Source organism: Lygodium microphyllum, chromosome 5, assembly GCF_053477565.2.
Source record: "Lygodium microphyllum isolate KBCC chromosome 5, Lygodium_microphyllum_v1.1.10, whole genome shotgun sequence".
NCBI classification, from domain to species: Eukaryota; Viridiplantae; Streptophyta; class Polypodiopsida; order Schizaeales; family Lygodiaceae; genus Lygodium; species Lygodium microphyllum.
Window position 1 is genome coordinate 157,381,029 of NC_141139.1, and position 12,710 is coordinate 157,393,738.

General features: G+C 41.9%; 1 non-coding gene across 1 annotated transcript; it reads right to left on the bottom strand.

The window, feature by feature from the left end:
• Positions 1 to 11,872: 11,872 nt before the first annotated feature.
• Positions 11,873 to 11,940, bottom strand: LOC148036584 (small nucleolar RNA SNORD36). Its single transcript, XR_015691037.1, has one exon. It is a non-coding gene; the product is annotated as a small nucleolar RNA SNORD36 (small nucleolar RNA).
• Between the last annotated feature and the right edge of the window lie 770 nt (positions 11,941 to 12,710).

Genomic DNA, 12,710 nt, shown 5'->3' on the forward strand with positions numbered 1-12,710 from the left:
GAAGAAGATTGCAGATGCACTTGCTTCCATTGGGTCACCAGTGGAAGATGATGATTTAGTTTCTGTGACCTTGAATGGTCTAGGAAAGGATTATGCACAGTTTCGGACATCCATTTCAGTTCGTGAAAGATTTCATGATTTTGAGGAGCTGATTGCTCTTCTAATTTCTGAGGAGCAAAGAAATGGCGGTGCATCTTCTTCAGGAGGAACTTCAAAAGAAGCTGTCTTCTACTCAAATGCTGGAAGAGGTAGAGGCAGAGGTAGAGGAGGCCGATATGGAGGCCGTGGTAGAAATCAGAATATGCAGCAAACTCAAGAAAACCAGTCCTATGGAGGAGGACGTGGTAACTCTAGAGGCAGGGGGAGCCAAAGAGGTCGTGGTGGATGGCAAAGAGGCCAAAATGCAAACAGTAATGTTGAATGCTACTATTGTGGTAAAATGGGTCATATGGCTAAAGACTGCTATAAAAAGTAGAATGACATCATGAATGGAAAATTGCAACAAGGAAATTATGCATCCTCTAGTAGACAGGGTGATGACAGAAATGAGCATCTGTTTATGGTGCAGCACATGAACAATTCTGTGACAAGTGCAGAAGAAAGCAATGATGTATGGTATGTTGACTCAGGTGCATCAAACCATATGACAGGTCATGCAGAATGGATGGAGGATGCAAGGAAAATGGAAAAACCAAAATTTGTGGAGACTGGTGATGATACTACACATCCTATTTTGCAGATTGGGAAAATTCCTTTGTCTATGCAAGATGGGAAAAAGAAATACATTTCCGATGTATTTCATGTCCCGAATATCACCAAGAATCTGGTTTCTATTGGTCAAATGGTTGAGCAGGGCTTGCAGGTCAGATTTAATCCTCATGGATGCTTTGTTGAGGATATGAAAAATAAAGGTCGCTTGATAGCAAAAGGAAAGAAGAAGGGCAGAATGTTTACATTGGATGCAAACATGTCTGAATTGAGTGCAGCAATGTTTGCACATGGGACCAGTGTAGTTGTAGATATTGATATCTGGCATAAACGCATTGGTCATGTTAATGTACAGTGACTTAAATCAATGCAGGCCCAAAATCTTGTTGCAGGTTTGCCGAAATACAAGGTTGCAGAAATGCATAAGGTATGTGAAGCCTGTCAGTTTGGAAAATAGGCAAGGAAACCATTTCCTAGACATGCTCAAGAGAGTAAGAAGCCATTGGAATTAATCCACTCTGATGTGTAGACAACTAAAGCTGCATCTCTTGGAGGCTGTCATTATTTTGTCAGTTTTATTGATGACTATAGCAGAAAAGTTTGGGTGTATTTTATGAAAAAGAAAAGTGAAGTTTTTAGGCATTTCAAAACTCTTAAAGCTATGGTTGAAAAAGAAACAAGCTTGCAGATAAAATGCCTAAGGTCAGATGGAGGGGGAGAGTACCTCTCAAATGAGTTTGCAAGGTTCCTGCAGGAGCATGGCATAAAGTAGCAATATTCTTGCAGTCATACCCCACAACAAAATGGAATTGCAGAAAGAAAAAACAGGCATATTGGAGAGGTATCTCGTGCCATGCTCAATAAAAAAGACTTGCCAGATTTTTATTGGGCTGAAGCAGTTGCTACAGCAGTCTACATAATGAACAGGACTCCCACTGCAGCAATACATGGAATGACTCCAGAGGAGAGGTATACTGGTAGGAAACCAGATATTTCTCATTTGAAAATTTTTGGTTGCATTGCCTATGTACATGTGCCAGATAAGTTGAGATCCAAGTTGGATCCAAAAGCTGAGAAGTGCATCTTTATTGGTTACTCTCTGCAGCAAAAAGGGTATAGATTATATAACCCTTCTACTCGTAAGTTTACAGTGAGCAAAGATGTTGTTTTTGATGAGATGAGTAGCTGGTATAAACCAGTAAATGTGATTGATGATGTAGATGCACAAAATGGTAATGCTGCACAAAATTCACAGCAGCAGTCACAAAATATTAGTGGACCTGGAGCATCCTCTAGTAGTGGTTCACATTCTTCGCCATGGACGAGCAGATTGAGATCAGGAGAATCTTCTCAAAGCAATGCAGATAGTGGTATGCAGGTATCACGAAAAGGAAAAGAGAAGGTTGATCAGCCCATGTTTGATGTGAATGCAGGTCACTCTTATGTGGATGGTGAATCCAGTGGCTCAGAACAGAGCATTGATGATGAGTTGGGTATTCCTTCTATTGTTACACCTGGAGTAAGGAAGACCAGGGATGTTTTGAGAGCACCTGGGAGTGAACCTACTTTGCGCAGATCTACGAGAGCTAGGTATCCTGTGGATAGGCTGAAATATGATGGATTTACAGCCATTCACTATGCATATATGGTTAAAGTGATACAGGAACCAGAACCCACTTCTTTTGAGGAAGTCATGGGAAAAGAAAAATGGGAGAAAGCCATGGATGAAGAAATGGATGCCTTGGAAGCAAATGCTACATGGGAATTGGTACCTTTGCCTAAAGGTAAAAATGCAATTGGCTGTAAGTGGGTTTATAAGGTGAAGCACAATGCAGATGGTTCTGTGAGTAGATACAAGGCAAGATTAGTAGTCAAGGGGTATGCACAAACATATGGCATTGACTATGAAGAAACATTCAGTCCGGTTGCAAGGATGGCAACTGTAAGAGCAGTCATTGCTATGGCTGCATCAAAGGGATGGTCTTTACATCAGATGGATGTAAAGAATGCCTTCTTGCATGGTGATTTGCAAGAAGAGGTCTATATGGAGCAGCCACCAGGTTATGTGCATGCTGTTCATCCTGAGTTTGTTTGCAGGTTGAAGAAAGCCTTGTATGGCTTGAAGCAAGCACCTAGAGCATGGTCTGACAAGATAGGACAGTATATTGTCACTATTGGCTTTCAGATTTCCAAGGCAGATTTCTCACTTTATGTGAGAAAAACAGAGAAAGGTATTATGCTACTTGTCATTTATGTTGATGATTTGATTATGACAGGTGACAGTGATGAAGATATCCTTCATGTGAAAATGCTATTGAAGCAGAAGTTTGAGATGAAGGATTTGGGAGAGCTGCGTTATTTCTTGGGCATTGAGGTGATTAGATCACCAAGTGGGATACAGCTCTTGCAGAGGCAGTATGGATTGGACATGCTGTCCAAATATGGGATGACAGGCTGTAAGCCTATTTCAGTTCCTTTGGAGCAGAATGTGAAGCTGAGCACAGATGCAGGTGAGCTTCTAGAAGACCCTACTATGTACAGACGCATAGTAGGAAGTTTGATTTATATGACTATTACCAGGCCAAATTTGAGCTATGCTGTTGGATTGGTAAGTCAGTTTATGCAGGCTCCAAGGAAACCACATTTGGATGCGGCTAGATGCATACTCAGGTATGTGAAATCCACATTGCAGTATGGACTATTTTATGAGACTGGGGTTCAGATACAGTTGCATGGATACACTGATGCTGATTGGGCTGGTAGCATTTCTGATAGACGATCTACCAGTGGATATGTGTTCTCTTTTGGGAGTGCTGCAGTCACTTGGAGCAGCAAGAAACAGCCTACAGTTGCCTTGTCGAGCACAGAGGCTGAGTACAGGGGTGCAGCAATGGCTGCATGTGAGGTAGCTTGGTTGCATAAGCTACTTTATGATATGCATCAGTCTACAGATGGACCAGTTGTCATTTATTGTGACAACATGAGTAGTATACACTTGGAAAATAACCCAGTCTACCATGCTAGAACAAAGCACATTGAGGTGCATTATCACTATGTGCGAGAGAGGGTTTTACTAGGTCTTATTGATCTAGTTTATGTCAGCACAGAGGAACAGGTAGCTGACATATTCACGAAGGCATTGGGCGCAGAGAAGTTGCGCAAGTTCAGAGACCTGCTTGGTGTGCAGGAATTGGGATTGAGCTCGAGGGGGAGTGTTGAGATATCGAGCTCCACTCGTGATACGCCAGGGTGACCGTTGTCTATTTATGTCACCGACTTGTCAGTTGCAGACGCGGTTGGTACACCGCCCATGAATAATAGCTACACGATAGCTATCCTTATCTACTCTAGTTTGTGGCTCAGTTAGTATGCCACCTTAGTTAGTTGAGTTTGGTTTGAGACCCATATATAGGGTTCTTCTATTTCTTTGTACTTGAGTTCTTTTGGCTTACACAACTAAGAAGAGGAAAACTGTTTTCAACCTCCACCCTTGTGTGTCTTTCCCCATTGTGCAAGCAAGAAAGCTTCAAGTGAGACTCCTTCCTTCTCTCCCACAATCTTGACATTCTTTGCATGGCTTCCTTGTTCTCTCTTCATTCTACAGACGCTTCAATAAGCACTATGCCACCATTGCAGCACCTTTGACTAATCGCTTGAAAAAAGAGTCATTCTTTTGAGATGCCACTGCGGATCATAGCTTCAAATAGTTAAAGGACATGCTTACTTCAGCCCCCATCCTTGTTTGCCCTGACTTCTCTAAGCTATTTACCATTCATTATGATGCCATTGGCTGGGGTATTGGTGCAGTATTGTTGCAAGAGCATGGTGTGATTGCATTTGAAAGCCGCAAGCTTGATGAGAAGGAGATGCAAATGAATGTATATGACCAAGAGATGTTGCCCATCCTCCATGCCATCAAGAAATGGCACCACTATTTGTATGGCAGCCGCTTCCAAGTAAAAAACAACCACCGAGTCCTCAAGTACTTCTTGACTCAGTCTACTTTGACTCCTAAGCAAAGGCGATGAGTGGCAACCTTATAGAACTATGACTTTGATATTTCACACACTCGGGGCAAGGATAATATTGTGGTTGATTCACTCTCTCGAATGTGGGCATGCAGAGTGTCCTCTATCTCAGAATTGCACAGTGATTGGGTTGAAGAGCTCCAAGAGGCTTACTTGTTAGATGATCACTTTAGCCACACATTTCAAGGATTACAACATGGGGTTATGGCTGAAAACTCCCAATATCAGCTCAAGCATGGCCTTATTTGGTCCCATGGCAAGATTGTCATCCCGCACACTTCCCCCTTCATGCAGAAGATCATGGAAGAGATGTATTCTTGCCCCTATGCTAGTCACTTGGGTGTTTTCAAAACATATGACATAATTTCCAAGAGCTTTCATTAGAAAGGCTTATGGAGGGACGTCAAGGACTTTGTGACCAAATGTGTTCCATGCCAAACAGAACAAGGATAGTACACTTAGGCCCGTTGGCCTCTTGCAGCCTCTCCCTATCCTTGAAGGGAAATGGACTCACATCACAATGGACTTTATCACTAGCTTTCCTGCGATGACTAAGAAAGAGTGGAACAGTATCTATGTGGTAGTTGATTGCCTCACCAATGTTGCCCACTTTATCCCCACTAAGATCCAATATACTACCTCTCAGGTGGCCACTCAGTTTACGGAAAATGTCTTCAAGCTGCATGGCTTACCACAAGTCAAAGTACATGATCAGGATGCAAAGTTTATGAGCAACTTCTAGCATATAGTTTTCACCTCCATGGGGACCAAGCTTGCTCCATCCACTGCATACCACCCTCAAACGGATGGCCAAACTGAGAGAGTGAACAAATGGCTTGAGACATATTTGAGGCACTTTTTGCCATGATGTATAGCACAGTTGGGATACGTGGCTTCACTTGGCTGAGTTTGCATATAATAACTCCACACACTCTAGCATTGGAGTTTCCCCCTTTGAGGCCTCATATGGGTATAAGGCTCCCCTTTCCACAGTCTTGTTTACTGATAAGATCAACCCTCAGAGTCAAGCTGAATTGGATCACATGCAAGCTTTACTTCAACAATGCAAAATGAACCTTCAAAAGGCCCAAACACACATGAAACTCTATGCTGATGAAAAACGAAGGCATTTGGAATTCCAAGATGGGGAATTGGTCCTTTTGAAAGTGCCTAAGTCCCGCTACTCAACTCTCAAAGAGGGCAGCAGTAACAAGCTAGCCCATCGCTTCTATGGACCATATCGAATCCTAAAGAGAGTTGGTGGCTTGGCCTACCGCTTAGAACTCCCCCTACCACCAAAATCCACAATGTGTTTCATGTCAGCCAGCTGAAACCCTTTGTAGGCTCCTCTGTGGACTATGTGGAAGAACTTCCCCCCATAGATGAAGAGGGCATCACTAATATGTCCCTGAAGCAATCATTGGGCAGCGAGATAAGCACTTACGATCCTGATCCATTAAAGAATACCTCATCAAATGGCAAGGCCTACCCTTGGAAGAAGCCTCTTGGCACCTAGCAACCATCCTCAATGAATTTCCCTACCTCTGTGAACCTCAACGGCTGGAAGACTAGCCGGTCATGCTCCAAATTGGCCACCCTCTGCCCTAGACTGCACATTGTTTCATAATAGTTTTGTACTTACTCAAATCACATGCATGTGCATTCTACATAGGCTAAAAGTACTCATCATAAGCTCCGTTTGACATATGGTATGCCCTATTTGGAGCAACCTATCAAAAGTTGTGACCTGTTTACTTCAGCAGACTGGTCCTGGACTGCATGTTGTCCCTAGTCTCTCCACACCTAATTTTCATTGTCAAAGGGCTGTGAGTAGTACTGTACAACCCTCCCTTATCCCACCCATCACTCCCCTCTATTTCTCCTTGTTTTTGAGGGCAAAAACCTTCGAAGTGGGGATGGATTGTAACAAGGGGGATGCACACCAACTAAGGGGTTAGACACCCCGTCACACTGACTGGGGTATTTAAGGTGTAAGAGCCCCAAATTAGAGCAACCAGTTATTATCAAGATCATACTCTTCACCTTCATCTCCAGCTTCTGTGGCTTCCCCCTCCCTTCTCTCCTCCCTTCTCTCTTTCTCTCTCTTCTTCTAGTCTTCCTTCTTCTTCTTGCTCTCTTTCTCTCTCCTCAGCTCTTCTTCTCTCTCCTCTCAGCTTCTTTCATTACAATTGATTAAGTCCAATGAGCCCAATATAAAGATTGTTCCCTAGATTATACACTAGGTGTTCCCTGCCCTTTTCCTCAAAGCTCTTCGGTTGTTGTATATAAATGTCCTCATGTAAGTCCCCATGAAGGAAAGCTCTTTTTACATCTATCTTGTATAATTCCAAACCCATCTATGCAACCAAGGCCAATATCAAGTGTGGGATAGTCATCTTGACTACAAATGAGAATATCTCATTAAAATAAATTCCCCCTCCTACTTAAAAATTTTACCAATTGTGGGGTAGTAATCTTGACCACAAAAGAGAATATCTCATCAAAATCAACTCCTTTCTCTTGCTTAAAATCCTTAGCAAGCAATCTATACTTGTATGTTGGCTTAGGGAGATTAGGGGTACTCTTCAACTTGTATATCCATTTGCATGGCAGCACATATTTTCCATTGACCAAAGGAACCAAATCTCATATACAAAATTTATGCACTTAATCATACTTAGACTTCATGGCGTTCTCCCAAGAGTGACCAACATGTCTATGTATAGCCTCCTCATAAGTGAGGGGCTCATTAGAATTTGTCACCATAATATAATGCATAGTGGTCTCCAATTAATAAGGTGGATGTGAGGCTCTAGTGGAGCATCTGAAGACTAAAAGTAGGGTCTTACAACATGTCCTCTTTACATCATGATCACACATAATAGGTGGGTCATGGGCCACTACATCGTCAATAAGTTGTAGTAGGTTATCTAATGAGGGTGGTTGTATTATAATAGGAGATTAATCTTATTGAAAGATAACCCTACATATCTTGACTATCTGCTCTAGTCTCATATGTATCTTTTTCTCATGGAGTATGACATCATGGCTGTAGATAATGGTATGAGCCTACAAATACAAAAGGCAATAGCCCATCTAACTTGCATCATCATGTCTAAGATAGATGCATTCGATAAACTTCAAATCTGGCTCTCTCCTTGCCTTTGTGCCAGGATTATGAGCTGTTGCTCTTGCTCTTCAATCTCTCTCTCCAATCTCTTTTGCTCCTCTTGCCCCAAGGTTGCCTCCTTTTTCAAAATTTCTATCTCCTCTTGTTGATACCTACGTGCCCTTTCTTCTCATAATGCTTCTATTATTTCTTTGGCATCTTGGACATTCTTCATTTCTTCTTGCAGCTCTTTATACAACCCTGCCAGCTCCTCGATGCATTGCTGCATCCTCACTAGGCCCTATTTCTCATCAGCTAGCCTTGTCTCCCACTTTCTTTCTTCGCCTTCCTTAGCTTCGAGCTTTACCTCAACTCATGTATTTCTTTCTAACACATAGCTACTTGGCATGTCTTCTCTAATTGGAAAGCTGCCATGAACTCCTTTTTGGCTTCTAAGTCAGCTATTGCCACCTTCTTATCCTCCTTTGCTTTCTCTAACTACGAGAGAAGCTCTTTGACATACTCATCATAGTTTGTAGGTGGCATTATCGTTGTGGGAATGGAGGTTGTGGAGGTTTTCACCCTGTGCCTCTTAGGGTCATGTCTCGACTTGGTGTCTATCGGCTGCTACTGGTCACTTGGTTCCTACTACAAGGGTACCTTTACCTATCCCTTGGACCATTTCTTTATTAACCAAGAATTGCATCCATGCCAACATGTTTCTAGCATCAACTTTAGGTGTGGAGCCTTGGGTGGTTGTGGTTGTTAGGGTAGGGGGCACTAGATAAGTAGGGATGGGTTCAATTAGGCTCTTGCCACCTTCTTTCACTAGAGGGGGTGTGATCTCTGGAACTTGGGCACTTGAGCTTAGGCCTTTATCTCATGGTGGGCTCATGGCACCCAGCTTTTCCTATCTGCATTGTTGCTCTATTGACATGCGCATTGCTAGCACAATGTTCTCTTCTTCCTTCCTCTTCAATTCTTCCTCTTTTTTAATTGCTTTCCTCCTTCTTTCCTCTTCAGCCCTTCTTGATCCTTCATTTAATCTCTCGGACTCTTCTTTTATTTTTTCTTCCTTTCTTCCTCTTCTTTTTTAGACTTTCTTCGAACCTTTTGCAAATCTACTTTCTCCTTTTTCCTCATTTCTTCTTCTTGTTTCTCCTATGTAGTATTTTTCTTTGCTTTCTTAGTCCCTCCACAGCTAGATTGTGTTTCCTTTTCCTCTTCTTCATCACTTACTATTCTCTCACTAGATTATTCTCATTCTTGGTAGGGAGGTGAGCTGTCAAGTGTTTCATCAACTCCTTCTCCTTCTCCCTGTCCTTTTCCCAAGGCTTCCTTCATGATAGCAGTTAAGACCCCACCAAACCCGATGGTCGAGGCCTTTGAGAATGATGATGTTCTTGTTGCCTTAGAAGGAGGAGACTCAACTCTTGCAGGTCTTTCTCTTTTTTCAATGCCTTTGCTAAAGACTCAATGGTCTTCCGCACGAAACCATTCAGGTTTACTTCATCATCTAGAGATCTGGCGACAATGCTCTCTAGCATAGGCACATTGATATGGCTCATTATCAAGTTGTACCTTTGGCTAGAGAACAATGCATGCATCATTTTGGCGTGCAATTGGATTTTTGGATCATGAATATCAGCCAAGCTGATACCATTGTTAGTGTGGACCATCACTTTGTCCATTCCTAGCATGGCATATATGTCTCTCTTCGGTCGTCTTTCCACCTTGTTGGTTAGGCCCAATGCCTTCTCCACCAACTCAGGTGTCAACTCAATCTGTACTTGGTGGGTTTCCTCTCCTTTTTGCATGGTCACAATGCCATGGTTCCTATTGAAGGCCCAAAGGAACTCTATGCATTACCCCTCCCCCTTGGAATTGAGAAGAATCCTTCTTAGGATTAAGGGTTGAGAGGTCAAGGGCATTCAACTCGGGCTCGCAGTGCTTTACTTTCACATGAGACAAGCATTAGAAGTTTGGATTGTACTCCAAATTAGCATAGTGGTCCATGTCAAAAGGGCAGATGCCTACTTGAGTGATGTAGGTGAGAACATCCATTAGGAAGACATCGAAGTCTATTCTGTTGGCAATGTGTAGCTCCTCCTCAATCATAATTCAATCTAAATACGAATGGGTCATGATGTGCTCTTATAGGGTTTGATTACAAATCGTGGTCAACACCCTATAAGAGGTTGGAGCTACGTAGGTGGGGTCATACTCTAAGGTTTAAATTGCACATTGTTACTCAGTTTGGTCATAATTTGGTAGCCCTCTTGCTCCCATTGAAATCGGAGAGCATACCATTTCCTCAAGCAATAGGAGTTGTTATCAGCAAGCTGCTTCAACTCCTCAATTTTCTAGTCTCAAGAGCAAGGACCGTGTTCTTATCGTAAGACTTAATGAGGCATTGTTTGCATGCTTGGTCTCAGGAAATCTCAATGGCAATTAGTTCCTCAGTTGCCTGGGAAGCTTTAATGAATATGAATTTGGATTCTTCCCATGAGCAAGGCAGCGTACATACCTCTATTGCTAAAGGCTCGTCCAAAAGACCTAGGTCTAGTCGATCATAGCTTTTAGCAAGTGTGGTAAATGTGGCGTCCAATTGTCGAAGCAAACAACCAAGTCATCCCCCATATTCTTTGCTAAATCTACGACCAAAGTGAGAATTGATATTTTCTTGTAAGAGGGTCTAAGGCCTATAAGTGGTTGGGGTTTGATTGAACTAGATAATTCGATGGCTGATTCTTGCGGCTTTGGTTGCTCCTAAGGGTGTGGTTGGGCCTCTTGTGCGATGGGCTTGGTTGGAGTTGTAGGTGTCGCGCTACTAGATGCTTGTGAGGTCTTAGGGTGGAGCCCCAAGAGGAACACCAAGGAAAAGGGAATTCTCTTGCAAGAAAATCTATCTTGTAACATCGACAAGCTTGTTTATTATGTTTCATATGATCACAATGAAGAAAAGAATAGCAGGCACAACAAATCTTCATACAGCATCATGTAGATTCTCCCACGGATTTGATAGAATCAACCATATTCTTCAATATCTTCATAAAATCCATCAATAGAACAAAGAAAGCAAAGGAATACACCATCTTTGAATGGAAATACATCACATAGTATTCATCTTCAATGTCTTCATAATCTTTCCTCTCAATCTCTCATATACAATCACTCTGGTTGAGTAGAATTGACTATCACTGACTCTCTCTCTCTCTCTCTATCAATAATACATCATATCCGCACTACAATCTCTCAAAATCACACTCAATAATCCCCCTTAGGTCGTGGATACCCCTCCCAAGAGGTATGTCTGATATGAAGAGTCACCAGAGCCACTACAGTGTCTTTTCATAGCTCACTACTGTCACTTCACTCTAGTCTTCACTTGAGTCTTTAGCAGCTACTTCTTTCGCTTCTTTCAGCTCTTTTGCACTTGTATTCACCTCTTTCCAAGGCTAGAAAACTTTCCCAAGCTACACTCTCATCCATCAGAACACATATAGAAGCATACAGAACAGTCACAGAACAGTACCAGAACAGCTACAGTACAGAACAGAACAGAACAGAAACAGAGGCTCTACAGAAGACCTACAGAAGGTTACAGAAGGTCATCAAAACCACATAACTCATACTCAAACCATTCCAAACTCTCACAAACCATTCAATAAGCTTTCACAATATCTCAATCTTCATCAATCAATACTCCATCCCTCCTTACAGAAGACAATCAGAACAAAACAGACCAAAACAGACCAAAACAGAACAAAACAGAAGGTATACAGAACCAATCAGAACCTATCAGAACATCACAAAACCACCAATAAACATCATGAACTTCCAAAACTCAATCAATATCATCCAAAACACTCTCAAACCACTTCCAAACCAATCAATCATCTCATAAAATCAACCATTCAGCTCTCAAAAACAACAACAAAAACAGCCAAAAACAAGTCATTTCAACACTCAACATATCCCCACACTTAATAAGGAAACGTCCTCGCGACCCAGGAAAAAGGAAATACAAGTTCAGGGAAAAGCTCAACTTTGATCTTCAATATCTTTTCAAAAAGAATCCATCCACCACGACCCCAACTTATAACCTGTATCTGATATAAAAATACCAAAAAAAAAAGGAAAACCCTTTATACATTAACACTTCTTATCAAACTAAAAATCACAATAAATTTGTAAAGGATATAAGAGTTTTCTTCTTCTTCATCAGCTTCAACTCTCCAACCACGACCCCAACACCACAATTATCCAAAATGTAGCGCACACATGAAATCCAATCCAATAGGAAACCACCACGTTCATTTTACATAAATGAACTCACAACACAAACATTAATACAACACAACCATCTGAATGACTCCTTCAAAAAGAGAGATTTTCATTAAAAAGCTTCCACCATACATTGGAAAGGTATCAATGAAGATGATCCCTCTTGAAAGATTGATGTTGTTGGAAATGATCCATAGACAAGGATTCATCTACAAAGGTTTTGGGAGGATTTTGAAAAAACTGAAGACAGCACATCCTTTCCAACAGGACCAAGTATCTGCTAGGCAAACAAAGGGCATGAAAATACAATATATCCAACTGTTGGGAATCAATGCTCACATTGACATTCATGCACAACTTTGGAATAGGCTTGGAATCATTATGAGAGTGCCTATGCATATATGCCAGGTACCAAGCAAAGTAAGCAGTTAATCTCACTGAAGGATCTGCAGACTGTGAATACTGCTGAGCAAAATGAACATAGTTCTGATAAGCTTGACTGGCAGCTGTCCATTCTCCTGGAATTACTGGCCAATTAATCTGAGGTCCTGTAAGGGAATCATCCGAACTCCATCCCC